Here is a 21,121-nt window from a genome sequence, read left to right as displayed (position 1 = left end):
CTTTTTTAAAAAGGCCTCTAACAGAGGCTTTGCAGATGTTGGGGGCCACAGGAACCATCACTGTAGGGTGCATAGAAAAGAGCCAGCCAGAGTATCAACAAGGCAGAGTTCCTGAGGTCGTGGTTGATGTCCTGTGTCTTGGCAATTGGGTGCCTATTTTGGTTTATTTCTAAATAGTAAGGCTATTGAAGACCCCAACTACAGCTTTATTTATACTCTTTTAGGGAACATTTGCTGTTTGCTAGCTAGTTGGTATCCTTTTCTCTTAACACACCCTTTTGGCAAGTTGTCTTCCACCTTTCTCAGGCATAGGTGGTCAATGGACTGACCACAGTCCCAGATCCAGGAGTGAGTCTTCTTGCTTTAAGTCAGTCAGTAAGTTCTGTCCTCAGTGGCTCACAGCTATTGGGGAACATAACCCACAAAGAGTCAATGAGCAGCTCTTTGCTGGGGTTTCTGGGAGAACTCAGCAAAGAAACTATAAGCAAAACTTAGCTCCAAACCCAATTTCACTCCATCTAACCATCTAGTTGAAGGACTTTGGAGATGTTTTATAACTTCTTTATCACTCAGTTTCTTTAACCTAAAACAGACACAATCATATATATCCTACATATAACCTATATGTCATCTATCTATCTATCTATCTATCTATCTATCTATCTATCTATCTATCTATCATCTTAGGCACCTGACAGATCAATACACTTAAGCTGTTGTTGTCACTGTTGTTTTTATTCCATAGGAAATAGTAGTTATAGGAATAGAGGATGTGACACTTTGAACTGCCAGAGCAAGCCTGCTACCTCCAGGGAATCCAGCCTCATGGTGAGGTTGGCACAGAGGATCATAGAGTCTGAGACACAGAGAACTAAGTCCCAGTACATGATTGCAACCTCTGAATCAAGCCATTCCTGAAGCCAGCCTTATCCTTACACTTTCAGAGATGTGAGCTGATGCATTTGTTTCTTATGTAAGCTACTTTGAACTATGCTATCATTTGGAGTAAAGGATTCCTAATCTTTTACTGTTCTTTGGTAGCAAGGGAACACACAAGTTTGTGAGTAGCTACTGCATGCCAGCACAAATATTGGCCACCAAATCATCTTATACTACTCTGCATTCATCAGTTTTACATGTGCTGTATCATTTAACCCTCATTATGACCTACTTAGATAGATACCAATGATAGGAGGTACACCTTTTGTATGAACGTAGAAGCTGAAGCTTCAAGAGATTAAGTAATTTATGTAAGGTTTTTGATCTGGTGACAGATAGCTATGAACCCATGACCTCCGACAGCAAGGCCTGCATTCTTTCCACTGTGCCCTTTTCCTCTCTGTACAAGAGGAGGAACAGATAGGGCCCCAAATGGTAAGTGCCCCATATTAGGAACTTGAAAACCAGGAGCAAAATTTAGTCCTTCCTAATTCTGATCCTAAATATTATGTGAGAAGACTACATCTGAGGGACAAGTACTGATTAACAACCAAGTATTTCAAAAACCAATAAGCTAATTTAAAAAAAGAAGTAATGAAATTAAATTTTAAGGTTGTAGATCTCATTTTCTTAGAGCTAAATGAACGTTAGAGCCAAAATGAACCAAATGAACATTAACCCAAATGAACATTAGAAATCTGTGTTCAGGTTTTTTTTACCTTTTCTTTTCTTTTTCCCTTTCCTACTTTTTAACCTCAGGATATAGATGGGTGGCAATCCTAATTAGGAAATAATTTCCTTTAAATTAATTGTAGACAACCATAGTCACACTGAAGGTTGTAATCACAACTCAATATTATTACCTTGGGCCAAAATTTTATGTTGGCAAATGTTCCTGTGGTGAATTGTGATTGTCCTGTTTTTAATAGTTATTTCCCCTTCTGCTCTCTGTAGAATTAACCTCTCATAAATGCATTTATAAACTCTTAGCAAGAAATGTTAATTGTGAAGAAAATTATATGGATTCTGGGCTACTTCCTGACACCCACTCTGCAGACAAGGTTCTCTGCATGGTGGTAAGGGGCCTGGTTTGATTTTAAGGCTTTCACCCACACAGTGGTTTGAAGCCTGCTAATGATAAGCATGAAAGTTTGTGGTAATTCTAACCCTTTTATGAAAGATCTCCAGGATTTCTGCCACTACTGTTTTGTAATTCATTATTCCTAATGTCACTTATAGTGTTTCATTTTTGCAAAAGCAAAAATTTCAAAACACTCATTTGTTGCTAGTACAAGTTCTTTACCTTATGATATCCCTAGGGAAAAGATTATTAATTAAAAATTGCTTTCTGAGACAAAAGTATCAGGAGGGAAAATACAAAATAATTTTAAAGTAATAACTTTAAGAAAGCATTGATAGGTGCATAATTTCAAAGATGTACAAGTAATTCAGCAATCTTTTTTCTAATATATTTGATATTAATTTTGCTTATATTTATAGTTTAAAATAATTACTTTTTTGTAAAAAAGTAACAAAAGAAGAAGAACTCTGCCCTTGAAGTCTCTCCTAGGGTCATTTATTCGGTCATTTATTTGAATTGGATAATATTTTTAGCAACTAGTTAATGTATACATTTTTGGTCATAATCCAAATTCTAAATTACTTTAGCATAAAACAGTGAAGTTTTATCAGTCAGAATCCATATAGAAACTTTTTGGAGGTGGGCTCCCAGGATACTTTATACTACTTTCTTCCCTAGAATTTAGGACAGAGAATGTCATTTCATGGTGAAGCCTCAGGAACAGGGGGACCCAGATCCCGGGTATCATAGAACTTCTTATGAAGAATCATGTTTAGGATGCAATTACAATGCATATAAAAATAGTATCCTTCAATCATAAAATGGTGTGCTTCTCAGTGAAAGCCAGTTGGTTGTATAAATTTCACAGAAAGTTCTTAGGCAATAACTCCAAAAAATGTAACAAAAGTTGTTAAGTCATGCGCCCTGTGTTCTGTGAGCATCCCTTAGGCAGGTCAACTTCTTTCCCTGCTACATACGTCACACTTCTGTATGTCCACATTTCCATAGTCTGGGCCTTACACTTCATACCAAGGAGGGAAGCAGGTGGGATAGTCAGATGTTCTTCTTTACCAATGGCTTACTTTGATATCTTCTATTCCACTCCGTAGAAATGAGCACGTCTATAGACTAAGGACAAGGCATGAGAGGCCACAGAAGAGAGTGGCTTATTTCCTCTCTCTCTCTCAGCTGGATAGATGACATAAGAAATCTCTAAGACTATCCCACTAGTTCTTACCTTAGGTTCAAGTGATACAATCTACTGGAAAGAGTGCAAAGTGTGGTGGCTATCTCTGTCTGGCTGACTTACCTTCCTAACTCTTCTGTAGGTATGGGCACATATGCTACTTTGGGAGCTGCTAGTTGCTGTAAAATTAGCCATAGAGCCTCTCCTAGACATTCTCCCAAACCTTTTCCCATTCCAAGTGTCTGGCTCCTCTGCTCTCATGTTCTGTGGCATAGTCACTCTCCATACCAAACCGAGGGGAGGGGGACAGCACCTACACTATGGAGGCTGAAGGATGACTGCGATATCAAGTGGTCTGACCTAAGACTGAAGTAACTTCCTAAAAATCCTTTCTTCCACACCATGAAGGTTACACTCTCAGCCTGCTTTAGCAGAAGCATATATATCTCTGTACATGTCCAATTAGTAGTGAATATCTTTGTGTGTTTCTACTACTATCCTCTAAATGTTCCTATCTATTTTCATTAGTAACTGTACCATTTTCTTGCCTGTATATTTTATTTCCTCCATTAGATTTCACACTCCTAAAAGGAAGGGGTATATCTTCTACTTCGTTTTAATTCCCTAAATTCTCTACAAACAGAGCTTAATGGGTGCTCTTGTCTGCCTGATATGCTTTGACAAATAGCTTTGAGTCTGCTGGCACTCTGGCCGTTTTACAGGAAGCTTGTCTCATGGAGGTGCCCCTTTTGACCTTCAGCAAAGCTTTAAATCCTAGTCAGCTGCATGTTTTCCTTTCATCATAAAAACATTGCAGCCAAGGAGCTGTGCTCCAACATGAACTCAGTAATCAAGCCACAAATGTGACCCCACTGGCAATACTGAGGACAAAGGGACTACACGCCACATTCTGGACATGGTTTTCTAGCTCTAGGGAGATCGTGTGTAATGAATAGTACTGCTGACATAGATTCACCCACCCTCTTCCTCCCAGAAGAGAACAGTTTGCCTGACAGGCTTATGATGAGGTTTTTTTGTCCTTTTCTTGTACTTAAAAAATAAAATAAAAACAAGGCTGTCCACAGAATAATGGCATCAAAATAATACTAGGCTTGTGAATGAGCATAATGAGTGCACAGAAAATTGCGGGCAATTAAGGCTGAAACATCACCCCTATCTTTCTAGGCACAGCAATGCCTTTTCCAAACTGCTTTCTTCCTCCTCCATCCTGTCCAGGTTTTTTTGAGGACATTTAGACCTTTGGTCATTTCAGATTTACTGTGCTTTTCTCCAGTTATTTGTTGAGGAGTTTGTTGTTTGCTTGGGCAGTGTTAAAACTACTCTTAGATACTGGGATTTTTCAACAAGAGTGTGAATGATTCCATGTAAGACAGAGTTTCAAAAGCTCTTAATTGACAGATAATGACAACTTTGGGTAAACCAGCAAACAAAGAGCAAAAATTGGGCCTAAAGTCTGGCAGAAATTGGCATTCAAAAGCTGGTACAGAAATTGCAGGTGATTCAATCAGATGCTCAGAAGCCCCAGATGGATACAGCCACTGCCAAGTGATGAGGAATACAGGTCAGCATTTGAAGGGCCCCATGTTTGAATTATAATGGGGCTACCTGGTCAGATGCTTCTAATCTGATTGATTATACTTTTTGCTCACAGTGCTAAATTATCTTACTGGTTATCAGATAAGCACTAAGAAAAGTACAAATCATGATCCTTTGACTTTAATTTTTCTTTTGGATTAGGCACCTAATCCTTATTTATTATTAATCCAGTGAAAATGATGGATACCCGGAGTTTTAATTTTTTTATTTTTTTAAAAAAATAGTGCCCTCTTTTTATACCTCACTCCTAAATTCTCCTTTTCATTTCAGCATAAGTAGCTCTCCTTTGATTAAACATAATTTTGAGGGAAAACAGTGTATATATGAGAATCAGTTTTTCCACCAAGGGGAAGTCCAGACTTACTCTGTTAGCCTAGGCCAGAGAGGAGTCCCTTTACACATTAATCTTGAATTTACTTTCAACTTCATCACTTTTGTTCTCAATATATGCTGATATTCCTCAACCTACCTCAAATTGTGCTTTGTTCCATGCCCCTATCTGCTTTGACACAGACACCCATGATTTTGATTTCTTTGTGATACCTTAAATGTTTGAAATCATGCTGAGAATCTTTACACTTTAATAAACAGAGAAGTATGATGTATTTACCCTGTACCTATAGATCCTCGGGTCTGTGTCATGAAAAAATTAATTCATCTCTAAGGCTCAGGGCTTTCCAACTGCTTCAAAGTCATGCACTCATATGCATTGATGTGGATATGTATACATACATACAGGGTAAAGAAATAGAGTCCTCTTGGCATCGCTATTGCTATGACCAGGGACTAGTGAAACACAGCTGGGAATTCTTTTCAACTCATAATGGGCTCTACTCCAAGCTCCAACCACCACCCTGCCTGTTTAAAAGCACTTATTCACCTCACAGGAAATGTACAAATTCCTGCCGGGAGTTGTGGGAAACGGAGGCACAGTCCTGCCTACTGCGGTCTAGAGGGCATGAGCCAACCACTCGTGAGGGATGAGTGAGAGCAGAGAAGAAAGAGCTGGGCCCTTCCTTTTTGTCCTGGACAATGCACTCTGGTGGTAGCTAAAGTCGATACCAACAGTTGGTTAAAAGTAAAGGGGGAGGAAGTAGTTTTGTTGATCCGATAATAACAATAAAGCCTTCCCAAAACTTTTCTATTGTATTTCCATCTTTAAAAAAATTCAACCAAGGAAAAATAGCTTGAAAAATTCCTTTAGAAAAGCAAGATAATTTGATATAGCAAAGGATTCAGCTACAGATGTGCTTTCCTTTCCTAGTATATCTGGCCTAATTCGAAGTATCTATCAGGGAATCTCTGATTGTATATTTTTGCTCTGGGTACCAAGGCTTCTATCTGCCCAAGTATTTCACCTCTTTTGGCCATGCCTGCAGACACTGGTTAAATAGATAATCATTAGATTTGGGGGGACAAGAAGCCAAACTGCACAGTATGTATGTGTATATAAACATAAAACGCAAGTATTATTGCTAGCACTAAAGTAAACTGGCTCCATGCCCTGTCATGACTTTCAGTTGATCTGTTGATGCATAAGCTTTTGTTGGATAAAAATTGGTCCTCTGAAAATAATTCTGAATGTTAATTTTAAGTGCTGTCCCATAGATTAATTTAACTTCCAAAAATACCATACTTCAGATTAATGGCCCATTTGTTTGAACAGAAGAGATGCAAAAATGAGCACAATATTCCAACTCTTGGCTCATAGTCAGTGTTCTTGGTACCTAAGGTATCCTGAGAAGAGAGAAGGGTACAAACAGAAGTCACCATCACTGCCCCCCCCACCACAACAGAGAAATACAAATGCTTAAGCAAGACACAACAACACTTTCTAAAACATAGAAGAATCAGCGGTTACTTCCTGCAAGCTAAGGACTTCTGAGTGATGAAGATGTGCTACTGTAACTACACAATTCTAGCAAGTGGTGCCACTCTGGTGGGGAGTGTAAATAAGGGGAGAAGCTGCACATGTGCTGGGGCAGGGGCTATATGAGAAATCTCTGTATCTTCTGCTCAGTTTTGCTTTAGACCTAATGTTAGCCTATTAAAAGTTTAAAAAATGGTGAGGGATCATCACTGGCACACTTTTGTAGGCTTACATTATAATGGCTTTGAAGGATCTTTCTTGTTTGGTTGAGGGTCAAGGTTTCTGCATCTACCCTCCCTGCCATCCAGAAATGAGAAAGAGCTTATGCTGTGAGCAAAAGCTGCCAGTTCAGCAGCAATCCTTGGGAAAACTATCCCTCACTCTTTTATTCAGCAAATACTGAATGAGTACAAATTACTGGCCAGGTTCTTTGAAAGATGCTACAGGTATAGGAGTAAAACCCAATTCTTCTCCCTATGGAACCTCAAGTCTTGGGAGGAGGGCAACAAGTTAACAGATGACTGCAATACAGAAGGATCAGGGCTACTCCAGCAGTTAATAAGGGAGGGAAATCCAACCCAGTCTTGTGTGTGGAAAGGTCATGGAATAGTGTCTGGAGGAATAAATGCCTGATAAAGCCAGAGGGATTAGGAATTAAGTGGGGAGTAGCCAGTTAACATAGGTAGGGGAATTTTCGGGAAGACAGTGTGTTCAGTCCTTCTTTTATTGGTATTGGAGAATTGTAGAGTTTCCCATTGACTAAAGCAACTAAGTTCCAATCACTGTCTTTGCTTCTATTCTACAATGTAGGGATGGTTGGTTGTTAACATGGAGCAGGTGAATATGCAAAACCACCTGGTACTGCATTTGCGCCTATGGAGGCAAACACAGGGGGAGAGGGAGTCATCTTGACTTATGGTGATATTTCATGCAAAGATATTACCAATTGTTTCTAGGACTTTTTTTGACAACTGGCAACAATTCATAAATAAATAAATACATGAAGTATACACATTCACATGGTTGAAAATTTTAAAATAGCTGGAGATCAACATATTAAACATAATTTACTTTGCTTTCTTTTTTTTCTTAAATTCTTTTATTGGTACATTTTAGGTATACAACACAATTACATTTCTCATTGGGAACTTGTACCTTTACATGATGCATCTTGGTTCTTATTTTTTCCCCATTCCTAGCCCTCCCTTCACCCCCTTTACCCTTCCCTATTTACAAAGACTTTATTTCCATTTTTTCCATTTCTCATCATTTTTCCTTTCCCTGTTTTCTTAACCATATGTCTTAAAAATTATTCCAAATCAATAGGTCAAATAGTCTCCCATGTCTCTGAATGCTTTATAATATTCTATTTTGTGAATGTTACTAATAAAACAGATATTTTTTGATCTTATAAATATTCCTGAAGCAATAATCATTCTTGTAGGCTGAATTTCTAAAGGTGAACCACTAGATCAAATACTACATGTACTATAATTTTGTTAGATATTGAAAAATTTTCCTCCATAGAAATCATGTCAATTTGTACACCCATCAGTAATGTATGAGTGCCTGTTTTCCCATAGTTTGTATAATTTTTAAATCTTTACCAATCTGATAGCAGAAAAGTGACAAAGCATGCAATATTTAAGCTGATTTATTTCACTTAAAATTATGGTCTTAAGGTGCATCCATTTCTACCTTTTTAAAAGAACTCTATAACAAAGAGAGCTATTCATGAGCCCTTTTGGGGAACTGTGCATACAGAAACTTTGACTCAATTTCTATTGTTTTTTTTTCATTAACTTAACGAAGTCCTTTATACAAACATACGTGGTATATGGCAAATTATTTTTTCACATTTGTTTAAATTGGTCTATATACTTTTGAGATCTAAACTTATTTTAGTTTACACTCTAGTAAGAAATGAGGTTTTAAACACTGGTCCAAGAGTATAGAGAATTCAGAACTACCTCCTAAGAAAGATCTTACTTGGGTTTCAAATATGCCTACCCTTCCACACAGAGGAGAAAATGGTTTATTTCCTTTACCCTTGACTCATCTACAGGGTTTCTAATGTCAGTGCATTTGCAGTGACAGGGTCATTTAATCTCCATAGCCACACTTTGGAAAAGAATCTCCATGCATCTACTGCCTGCTTCCCTGAAGAACTATTGGAAGGCAGTGTCCTTCAAGAGTGTATGCTAAACCCTGTCTAGGTGTCAACTGACAACCTCAGGGCCACATATTGAGAGCTCGGAATTTGTGAAAGAAAAATTCTATTTCCTTTTAGAGAAGGAAAGTATGAATTTACCACCCCATTTCCTTCTACTTGAATACCTTTTATCATTGTTCTACTACTTTTGATGAATTTGTGTTTGGTGGTATGATCTGGCTAATTAGTAACCAACCAATTCAAAAAATTACCTAAGATTGTAGGAGCAGAGTATAAACTGCTTAATGCAATGACCATTCCCATCCTCTGTTGTTTAATAACAACAAATAAATCATGTAGCAGTATTTATAGCTTTAAATGGTTTTAGCATAGGCAGCTGTCCTCTCTGTCCTCTCTCTGATCCTCTCATTTACTCTGCAGTACTAGAGGGGAAGCTTTATGTATTACCTTTTCTACAAAACAAGATTAGTCCCTAGAAAATTTGGCTTAAGAGCTAACTTTGTTTTGCAGGTTTTTGAGGTACGATTATGTAATCTCCTCACCCTGTCACTTGATGGATCTTGTTGAAGACAAGGACCATATCTTCACAGCTTTCCGTGCTCACATTTCTACTTGTTGCTCAGTATATAGTTGGTACTTAATAAATGTTTGTGGCTGGAAAGAAGGAATTAAGTTTGTTTCAACTATCCAGGACATATTGAACATTCCATAACTGCCTTGTCCTATTAAAGTGCATTTAACTACATAACTGCAAAGCCTAAGAACTTCTCTTTAAAAAATCTAACTATTCCATGAAATGGGCATTAAAGTATACAGAAAATAAAGACAGTTACAACAACTGTGTTACATATTTTATCCCACCTTATTTTATATCTTTCTTTTCAGTTTTCATCTCTGTAGAAAGAAATGGAATCAGTGAGGGAAGAAAAATTTCAGAAAGAGATGGGAGTGGAAAGAGAGATGAACAAAGAGCAAAAGGAGAGAAAGAAAAAAGAACAAATGTACACAGTAGAAGTTAATTCTATACCATATGTCTTTATTATTTGAAAAGTCAAAACTAATACTCTTTAAACTTTGTCTTTTTTTTTTCTTTGTATTTGGAATTAAGCTCAGGGCCTTTGCACTGAGCTACATCCTCAGTTCATTTTATTTTTTATTTTGAGACAATCTGGGCTTAAATTTGCAATCCTCCTGCCTCATCCTCCCAGAGTCTAGGCTTATAGGCATGTGCCACTACTCCATGAATATTTTTATAGGAACTGACCCTTCAGATAGAGATCACAGAGCTGGTGATGAGGACAAGAGAGTAGTAAATCAGAGTAAAAGAGAGAGAAGGAACATTATCCTGAGTAGAAAGACTACCTAGACTGCCTACATAGATAGTAAATCATTACAGCCAGTTCTACCAGCACACTTTCCATTGTGGCTCCTCAGCCCATCCCATCACCATTAAGTAGTAAAAGTTCACTGAGTACTTATGTGCAAGACATGGTACTTCTGTGAATATGAGGAATAAATCAAGACTATTACGACAGACATCCTGCCCTTGGGGATCTTATGTCTATAGCTTCAGTTATAATTTAAAATAGTAATATTTGATATAAAACTGTAGATATTATGAAACTTCATACAAGGGATAAATTCTCACTCTAATTCGTTGTATAGTAATGCTTTTGATGTTTCTTTTTCAAAATGGTACTATCCCTAAATGTCTTAACTTCCAAGTCACTACAGTGAATAAAAAGGAAATGACTTATTATTCTGCAGTTAATTAACTCCAAGTTTTGATCAAGATAATTTCCAATTCTTGAATTCTGTATCAGTCTACAAGAAATAGACAAAAAGACTTCATCTTACAAAGAAGAAATAGATAATAGCACAAAATTTTCTTTTCAATGAACTAAGAGAAATTCATAATATAAATGAAACAAATTAGCATATATATTAAAATATTTTTAAAATAATGGCATAGGTAATTTGGGGAATTATTTGAACTACTTCCTATTTATCTATGTTCTCTCTCTCTCTCTCTCTCTCTCTCTCTATATATATATATATATATTTTGAGTTTCTCATATAAGAGAAACCATGTGATATTTAAGGTTGTGTGTCTAACTTTTTTCAATTAACTTTGGGTTCTCAAGTTTCATCTATTTGCCTACAAATGCCTTAAATTTTTCCTTCTTTATGGCAGAGTAGTACTCCATTGTGCATAAAAACCACATTTTCCTTATCCATTCATCTGTTGATTGACATACACAGTTTCCAAGATCTAGCTATTATAAATTGTGCTGCTATAAATGTGGGTATGCATGTGTCCCTGCAATATGATGATTTTAACTTTTAGAAAGTTAAAATCTTCACTTCACCTAGAAGTGATTAATAGTATTTTTTTATGTGGTCAAATATATATGTTTTGGCTCTAGATGAGACAACAGACACAGCTTTTGCTTTTAAGGAGTGGAAAATCTCAGTAGGACACTAAACAATATGTGAACACATGCATACACTGTGAGAAGGAGACCCAGATTATTTATAGAAATGGAGTAAAAGCTGTCATAGATATCTCTAGTACCTCTTCTATTATTGAGACTAAGTAATTAGAGTAAATGAAAGGAAAAGTAGAGTCAAAATTGACACCAAGGAAAAATTTGTGAAAGAGCTGGAGATTCAGTTAGTCCAAAGGGTAGATAGAAGTAACTTCAAAGGATTATTTCACAGGGTCTCTGACACCATTTAAGTCAGCTCTGATGAATTATGCAGAGGTTCTTGTTTGTGAGAATGTGAGAGGACATCTTTTTTTTAGTGGAGGTTCAGATGACAACCAAAATATTTGTAGAATTTGCTTTTTTGTGATTAATTATGGATTTGAAAAGGGCTTCTCTGGGTACATCTTAGGAATGCACTGTCTGACACAAACTTGGGAAATGAACTGAACTGATTGCCTTGAGATATGTTAATCATCTCTTCTCATAGTACAGAGAAACAGAACTATGTGGCCATTTCAATAGGAAACAAATTCTAAAATGGAAAGGACCAAAACAAAGGTCTTGTCAGTTTTTATGCTTTAGTACTAGTTTGTTCTTCATTTGATTTTGAAGTGAAAAATTCCTTTTGGAAAAATATAAATAGTAATTCAGTAACTTAGTGGGCCAGAGATTGATTAATCCTCATTTCAGCCAAGGAACAAGATAGGGCTCAAGGAAGTACAGGTACTGCTGGACCATTAGCTGAAACTTCCTTGTCTCAGACTCTCTCTAGGTGTTCATCTGGCTTGGGGAGATCTAGAGACAAAGGTGCCAGATAGATAGGCTAGGAGGTGAGGGCATTGGGTTTATTCTTCCCCAGGTGGCCAACAGGAAGCTGATGTGGACCAAGAAAGTTACGAAACACTAATGAAGAACAAACAGAGGTGATTTATTGATCAGAGCACCCTGGTCAGGAATTTAAGAGGTCATGAACTTAAGAATTTCTCATTAAATGGTATATGTAAAAATTCCCAGGTGATTCTCATGCTCTGTAAGGATTGAGGATGAGTGAACCAACTGAAAAGTAGGTGAACTTGTAAGAGCAGAGTATAAACTGCCCGATGCCATGACATTTCCAAGAACTCAAAAGAAGAGGGTGAGCTCTAGAGAACTGTCACTAAGGAAAAAAAGCAACGCGGTCAAGGAGAGGGAGAGAAATCCTCTAGACAGCTGCATGACCTGTGAGCATGAACCCTTTTCTCTTCACAGTCTCCTAAGGCAGAGCGTGCAAAGTCTGAGAACTGCTGCTCCTAGTCTGGTTGAGCTGGCTGCTCACACTTCATATTGGACATGTCATTGTCAATTTAGTAAACCAGGCAGTGACTGTAGCCACCATTTCAGGAGCCTCATAAAGTAAAACTGCATTATAATTTCAGTGGTGTTAAGAGAAACTGAAGGTTTCAACAAAATGAAACCCTGTAACTATAGATACAAAGCTCTGTCTGAAAGCAGCTTTATAGCATATAAAACCAACCTTCCTTTCTGCAATTAAACCAGACAAGATAGATGTGTCTCATTCCTTGATGTAATAGCCTTGAAGCATCTTAATGGAAACACTCTAATAAAAGTTTATCTCAAACGCTGACCAGTACTTTAGCACTGGCTGCAGTGTGAATGGTGAGCAACAGCCCTAAGCACTTGGGCTTATCGAAAAAGAAGCTTCAGTGTCAAAACTTGGCAATGAAGAAATCAGGAGGAACTGGGAGAATGGTGAGGATGAGAAAAACACAATTACATCGGGGCTGAGCCCCTCACCTCACAATTTCAGAGAAGCAATCTCTGATCTCTCAATCAAAAGGTCTTCTGAAGACCTTCTGATACCTCTGTCAAGCCATTTATAGTGTAGCTGGAGGAAGAATAGAATGACCCCCAATCTCTCTTTTCTCTGAAAGCTACGTGAGAGAGAATAGGGCAGGGCTGTACTTTCGACACTGGAACTAGGTTCTTTAAAAATAAAATCCTCTTTTAATCTCAAAAAGAAAAGAAAATCTTTGAGCTACCATAAAGAAAATCTTAAGAAGTCTTCAGAAAGAAAGTACTCCCAGGAAATGTACCCACTTGCCATCTCTTAGCGCTAATACAATAGTTTCAGCATAGATGAAAACCTGGCTTACATTTTCTTCACTGCCTTTTCCATTTCCACAGAAATCATGACATTTCCCAACTTTGCCTCCAATAACGACTGTATTCCACAAACTTCAGGCCCAATTCAAACACATATATTCCATTCTCCAACCTGTCACCTCAGCAGGGTACCAGGGATCCTCATTTCAATAAGTGCAGTCAGGAATGAGTTGGTGCCCAAGGTACAGAAACAAACAATAATCAAGTCAACTTAATCTCACAGGAAGTTATGAAGCTTGGGATATGCTGTGTAATCATTTTCATGTCCAACATAATTGCTTAATATCTTTAGCTTTATTTGCTGAAGGAGAAAGCAGGTGTACCTATACACTGAAATTTAGCAGCCAAAAATGGAATTCAATCACAGAACTCATCTCCTGTTACTCATCTTTGCTTGGAAATACCATCTTATTTAGAGTCGTGATCTGACCAGAGTTCTGGGAAAACTATCTCTATCTGAATGGCATCGCCATTATTGTGCTTTACAAGCTCACCTAGTTGTGAATTGGGGGCATGTACTTCTGAGTGTGTCCCTATTTGAATTGGTCTCAGTTTGAGTCTGTCTGGAAAACTATAGCTAGGCAACCTTGGGCAAGTTATAGGTCTCCTTAAACCTAAACTTTTTCATCTATAACACTGCAGCTGCCTGGTGAGAGTGCTGGGAGGAGAAATTCTAGTCATGGCTGTGAGGAGTCATGCCTGATATCTGGTGCCTCTTAGATGGTAGATGTTATTATTAGGAAGAGTAATATTATTTAGTCTCTCAGGCCTGGGATGTATAAACTAGGCAAGACAGATTAGCCTGAAATATTCAATGTGTTGTCAGTTTCATTTTGTTTGTTTCACTTTCTGGCAATGAAAGGACATTAGTGAGGCCTTTGAGAAAGAAACAGACCCTTTTTTCAGTATTCAACTGGTGCCCTCTTTGTTTGGCCATGCACACACTGCCACAGTGAATAATGAGAATTCTATCATGTTTTCACTCAACTTCTGTCTCTTGGCAGCCATGGCCAAAATCACCCCGCAGCTGCCATTAACAGGGATCCCTGGCCAGTCACTTGGAGCCACCCTGCTGTGTGGGGCAGCTGCTCAAGAATATTTGCAGCAGGAAAGTGACAGAGCCAGATGCTATCAGGAATCCCTCAATAAGGGCAGGGCTTTAGAAAACCCTAAGCCTTGCTCACCCAAAGGACAGGGACTACTGTTTCTAGCTCATGCAGGCAACTAACCATATGATCTTCCTGGCTTCTTGCTAATTATGATACTGAAAATAATAAAATCAAAGGTCCACGAACCTCCTACAAAATGAGGAGGTAAGCCCCGGATCCTAGTGATAATGTTTCAAGGAAAAGGTGGTCTATTAGGAAAATGCTTTAAACCTTCTTATGGGCATTCAGATATTTTAAATACAATTATGTCAGACATAGTATGCATAATTTGAACTTATACTCAATTTTTTCAAATATATAGCACACATTCTCCTTTTACAATGCTCCAAATTCAGTAGCTTGCTCAGGGAGTCTAGGATCCTGGGGTAATTCAGAAAACCATTTTCTATTGCTGGTTTGAAAAATGCTAGTTCCTTGGGCTGTAAACAAGTGTTACATGAAAGGTATGTCTAAACTTATCTGGGTAAAATAAAATTAAATATGATTTGCTAATTTCAGATGCCAGAAATTTTAATATGTTGATTTGTATTGTGTATGAGCTGTGATCAAAAACTATAGTTGTGATAGTTAACAGATTGTCTCAACTTGAATGAGAAACACCTAACTAAATTAAATTATAGCTCTGAGTGGACCATATTATCAATTGGATAATAGCTCTGAGTGCGGCTGAGGGGATTTACTGATGACAGGAGACCCAGCCTAGGGCAGCTTGTCACCTGAAGGCTATAAAGGGGAAACAAAGCAGGAAGGCCGCTGCTTCTGTTTCTCCAGAGGAGCTGCAGTCTTCACCTTCACCTTGGACGTCGCCTCCTGGCTTCCAGCACAGGCCCTTCAGCCTCCGGGTACAGCCTCACATGGGACTCTACACTGAGCTCCAGGCCTTTGACTGGATCCTCCGGCTCTCCAGCACACAGGCAGCCCTCTTGCACTCTTCACACCTGACTCTGGGTGGCCTTTGTAAGCCCGTCTTGTAAATTCTTATGTATTCGTATATCTTGCATTAAATCTGTTTCTCGAGTAAGCACTGACTGATACAACAGTGAATGTTTAAATTTTAAAAATTTATTACAGTAAAAGACACACTGCAATTAATCCACCTAAAATACACCGCTCCAGACACTTCAAACACACTTATTCCATCATTCTTACTTTTTCTGAAGCAGTTCAGTAAGTCCTTTTGTTAGTGTCTTTAGTTGTGCTTCCATGGGTGCCTTAATGTCCTAAGTCAATTGCATAGTGCCATATCTGGTGAATAACAAGACATCATAATGCCTTTCTGTTGCATGGCAGTGTATTTTTGATCATGGTTCATAAAGACACTTCTAATCTTGGAAGTTGGTTATATGTTCATTAATAGATGAATGGATAAAGACAATATAGGGTTTATACACAATGGAATACTACTCTGCCACAAAGAAGAATAGAGTTGAGTTATTTGTAGGAAAATAAATGCACCTTAAAAACATAATGTTAAGTAAAATAAATCAAATACACGAGCTTAAATATTGCATGGTTTCTCTTATATGACAGAAAAGCCAAAGTATAAATAAAGAACAAAATAGAAGATAGATAATAGAAAGCGGGAAGATAGATGTTCTGCAAAGTATAAGGGAGCCAAGAGATGAAGAAAGGGAGAGGGAAAAGAGGAAAAGGGGATTAAAAATAATTAAGATGTGTTATGTAAGTGTACCAACCCCCCATGATGAATGTAATCATTATGTACTACAAATATGTACTAATAAAAAATTTAAAAAAATATAAAATAAAATATTTTATCCAAAAAGCGAAAGTGGCAAGAATGATGGGATAGGGGTGTTTGAAGCTGGGGGAAGTATTTGAGGAGAGACTAGTGGCAATGTGCCTTTTACTGTACTAAACACACATTTTCATTTCAATACCACATATTTTGATCACCTCTTGTACAGCGTTTCCTGAGTACATTTAACCATAATGTGTGTATGTATGATTCTGAGTGTAGCAACTGCAGAAACATGTTTTCTCTGCAGTGCACTTTAGGAACTATAGCCCCAGACTATAAGCAACTCAAGAACAGGGACAACATATTTTTTCATTATTCCTACACCCCAGCACGATGTCCGGCATGGAGTAGGCATTCAGTAATATTTGTTCAATGAATTAATAAATGCTAAAGTGATTCCTCAGATCTATTGATACATACTTGTACAGCATGGAGAAGAAAATAGTTTCTGGTCAGGCTAAAGGACTGGATACTAAGATGTATCAACTGATGAAGAGCATAAACAGTCATATTAAAATTTAGGATAATTCAAGAAGAAAAAAGAACAATATGATGTTGGAAAACAAGAAGATAATGGGCCATAAATCTAGAATAGAAAGAATATTTTACTACATAAAATTCCATAACTAAACCTTTGTAAATGAATTCTGTAGAATATTGTCTTTTGCTTTTGTAAGGTGACAGAAATGGCCTGAAGACTGCATGCCTCAAGCAGGGCATCTTGTTTATCCTCTCCTTTCACCTAAGGACATAGGAAAGGTTGAATGAGTTCTTCAGGCTTGATGGTCCTGCATCCCTAGTGAACAGTAGATCCTGAAGGGAGGAGAGGGAATGGGCTCCTCTCCTGAGCCATCTTTTTGTGGCCCTGACACATTACAAGGCCCATGCCACACACCAGCCTCTGCTGCCCCTGTCTCACCCCTTCCCTAACCCCAGCAGAATGAGGCCAGCTGGACCACTGCTTTCCAGCTGTGTAAATAATGAGCATCCCACAGAGTGGTGCAGACATGATCAGGAGTTCCACATTAGTTGCCAGAAGAGTTGCCAACCCTCACAGCTGCCTCCCATGGAGGCTGGAGTGGAGAGTGAGGACTTGTTCACACCTAGCATGGAAGCTGACACAAGAAGATACATTTTCCACCTATCTCTTGGGAGAAGAGCAAACAGTTGAATAGTCAACTGTGCTGGAAAATGTAGGGCAATCTCAGAGAAGTGTATCCTGGTGATAAGGAGAGCTGACGTATCTGCTTCTGTTGTATTTGTTTTAAGCACTTTGCATATATTCATCCCCAGAACTCAGGAAAACAGTTGCTCTTTATTCCCATTTTAGAGATGTGGAAACAGGCATTGAAAGGAAAGTAACAATCTTGAGGTCACATAGTAAATTGCAGTACAATCTCTTCGGAGTTTGAAATTTTTAAATGTTTATACCACTTCCAGATAACTACATTAGGAAAACACTAGCAAATGTGTGTAAGGAAGAATGTAAGCATGTTAACTGTGGCATTATAATAGCAACTTAGAAACAACCTAAATGTTTATCTGCAGTGGGATGGCTAATGAAAAGTTATTATATGCATATAAAGGAGTATCATAATGGAACTTCATGTAATAAAATACATGTTAAACACATGAACAGGGAATGATCTAAAATATTGTTTAAATAAAGCAAGTTGAAGAATGATGCATATTATATGGTTCCATCTATATAAAACTTGGCCCTCAGAAAGGTAATATGTATTACCTATGTGTGAAAGGGGCTATAGCAGTATTGTTAGTGAGACAGGAAAAGACACCCAAATTGAGAGAGGTAGTCATGGAGATACTAGCTTGAAAATCATTATGATATTCACTATGAAGAAGAATACATTTATGTATTACTTATATAATTAAAGCCCATAAAAGCAAAAAAAATATCAAAAGTTTCATCAGGGAAAATTAAATAAACCAAATAAATGAAGGAAAAAACCCAAGTCAATAGTGGAGCTTAGCTTCTGTCACAGTGATTTTTGGGCTTTGCTTGATGTACACATAAAGAAGATCTTTCAAGTTTTAATCTTTCACTTATTTTCTTAAAATCTTGATTTATATTATTCATCACTTATTTTCTTCACTTTATTTTTTTATTCATTAAGTTTATTGGTACATTTAAGGTATACAGTATGATGACATTCATCATCGGGAATTCATACCTTTATGTGATATAGCTTGGTTCTTACTTTTCCCCCATTCCCCAGCCCTCCCTTCAGCCCCTCCACCCCTACCTTATTTACAAAGACTTTATTTCCATTTTTTCCTTTTCTCATATTTATTCCTTTCCCTTCTTTTCTAAAAACAGTGGTTAGATGCCACGATGTAGGTGGCAATGCTTTAACCATATGAGTGTTGTCAGGCCCAACGGCCTCTTCCATCCTTGTCAAGGGAAGTGCTAACTTCTCCTTTCATACAACACCATTACTTATTTTCTTAAAACTTCATATTCTTTATTCTAAGAAGAGTAGACTTGTCAAGAACTTTTGGAAGACTGGCAAATTATCTGGATGTAGTATTGAAGGCAAAGAAGAGTGTTATTTGTGTAAAATAAGATAATTCAGTTACAATTTTTCAGTGTACAAAAATACTTTTAAATCTCTGGCAGAATATTTATAATCAAGCAAAGTCTCCTCTTCCTATGCCATCAGCTGCTGCATTTTAAGTACTTTCTTAAGGATTCAGTGTTGCCAAAAAATACAATTACTTTTTGGTTACTTCAGAAAACTTCTAAACAAACTATAAGAAAATGTCAGAATCCGAAATAAGAATCTGCAAGGGAACTTGTTTCAATCACATCCAATGTGGCTGTGAGGTACAAGCCTGGTGATTGCATCTTAATAAATTATGTTTCATTTGCCTCATAAGCACTGTGTAATTTGTATTGGGGTTGAATTCTATCACTGGCAATGTGAACTCTGCAGGATGAGCTGTCAGGCTGCTCTCTGAGTCACTTACCACAAAGGCCTAGCGTCTGTCTTCTGGTGGGACCCAGTGTTTCATTAGAACAGCTGCACACACAGAGGCAAGGATGAATGAACCTTCTGACAGATCTTATAGAATTATACAGTGACAGTGGGCAGTAGGGACTTTTAGAAAACCTTTACATTTTCTGAAACAACCATGGATCTCTATTTCTTTGTCTATTTAAAATAGAAGACCACTGTCTCTAGCAGAGCAAAGGCCATACATAAGGAATTATATTCTTCTTGGGGCCTTAGCCAGCCTCTGGAAAGGAGGAGGAAACTCATACTGAATGGGGCCTACTATGTACTATTAATGCTACTTCAAATTACCATGTTTATTATCTTATTTAATATTCATAAATATTGGTATTTCTCATCCCATTTTTCTAAGATAGAACACTGAGGTATTAAGAAATTCAATCATATGACATATGTATTATGTCATATGTGCTACACCTGGAATTTGAACCCAGATCTGTCTAAATCCAAAGGCCAGACTCTTTCCACTAAAAAACCAAGAAATATTACATTAATTTGGTCAGTCCAGTAAGATGATAATTTTATGTACCACTGAGCTACTCTGCTCAATATAAAGTGATCAAAATAGCTTACCAAATTTTTTATTATGCACAACTCCAATTGAGGACCAGGCAAGGGGAAAAAGTGTACAAGATTGTTCTTCTGGAGTGCAGAGTAGGAGGTTTCCAGGCCAACCTACCCCCACTCCCAGCACAGAGGAGGATTCCAGGTTGACATACTACAGCTCCCAGTGCAGAGATGGTTTCCGGGTCAACATGCCACAGCTACCAGCGCAGAGTAGGAGGCTTCTGGGCCAGCCTACCCCTGCTCCCAGCACAGAGGAGGCTTCTGGGTCAATGTGCTACAGCTCCCAGCACAGAAGAGGCTTCTGGGTCAACATGCCACAGCTCCCAGTGGAGAGTAGGAGGCTTCCAGGCCAACCTACCCCCACTCCCAGCAAAGAGGAGGTGAGCTGCATGGGTGCCAACAGGACCAACCTTCCCATAGTTGAAATGAGATGACATGTAAACAAGCCTCAGAACCAGACTTCCAGATCACCTCTACAGCAACCCCAAAGGGAAATGAAATGGAATACTCTGATACTCAACTGCCTGGACCCCCCCGAACTAGCAACAAAACAGGATCTGGAAAAAATGAAATCAGAAATAATTTCTCACATAACAGCAGAGATTGTGCCCATAGTGCAAGACATGATTAATAAATCTAGGGAGGAAACAGATAAAAAATAGAACAGCTGAGGAACATGATGAAATCACAACATAGGAAACAAATGGAATCCATAAAACAGATGCAAGCAGATTTCTAGGAGATCAAAAACTCCACTGAAAGTCTACATAGCAGAATGAGCCAATAAGAGGACAGAATTTCAGATATAGAAGATAAGATTGCAATTAGTGATCAGAAAAATAAAAATCTCTTTAAAATGCCAATACCAAAAATCAATCCAGCAGCTGCTAGACAATGCAAAGAAGAATAACATAAGACTGATTGGAGTCAATGAAGAAACAGGAGAAAGTGCAGATGACATAAAAAACCTGTTCACAGAAGTGATGACAGAAAACTTCCCAAGCAGGGGAAAAGAACTTGACATAGAGATAAATGAGGCATATAGGTCTCCAACTACCATTGATTAAAAAAAA

At 37.9% G+C, this 21,121-nt stretch overlaps 1 non-coding gene across 1 annotated transcript; it reads right to left on the bottom strand.

The window, feature by feature from the left end:
* Positions 1-18,775: 18,775 nt before the first annotated feature.
* LOC147826555 (U6atac minor spliceosomal RNA) lies at positions 18,776-18,898 on the bottom strand. Its single transcript, XR_015439037.1, has one exon. It is a non-coding gene; the product is annotated as a U6atac minor spliceosomal RNA (small nuclear RNA).
* Positions 18,899-21,121: the final 2,223 nt, after the last annotated feature.

This window comes from Heterocephalus glaber, unplaced genomic scaffold (assembly GCF_053883595.1).
Source record: "Heterocephalus glaber isolate CG9 unplaced genomic scaffold, H.glaber_assembly_v1.0 deba00001465, whole genome shotgun sequence".
NCBI classification, from domain to species: Eukaryota; Metazoa; Chordata; class Mammalia; order Rodentia; family Bathyergidae; genus Heterocephalus; species Heterocephalus glaber.
This window is presented reverse-complemented; position numbering and strand designations above follow the sequence as displayed.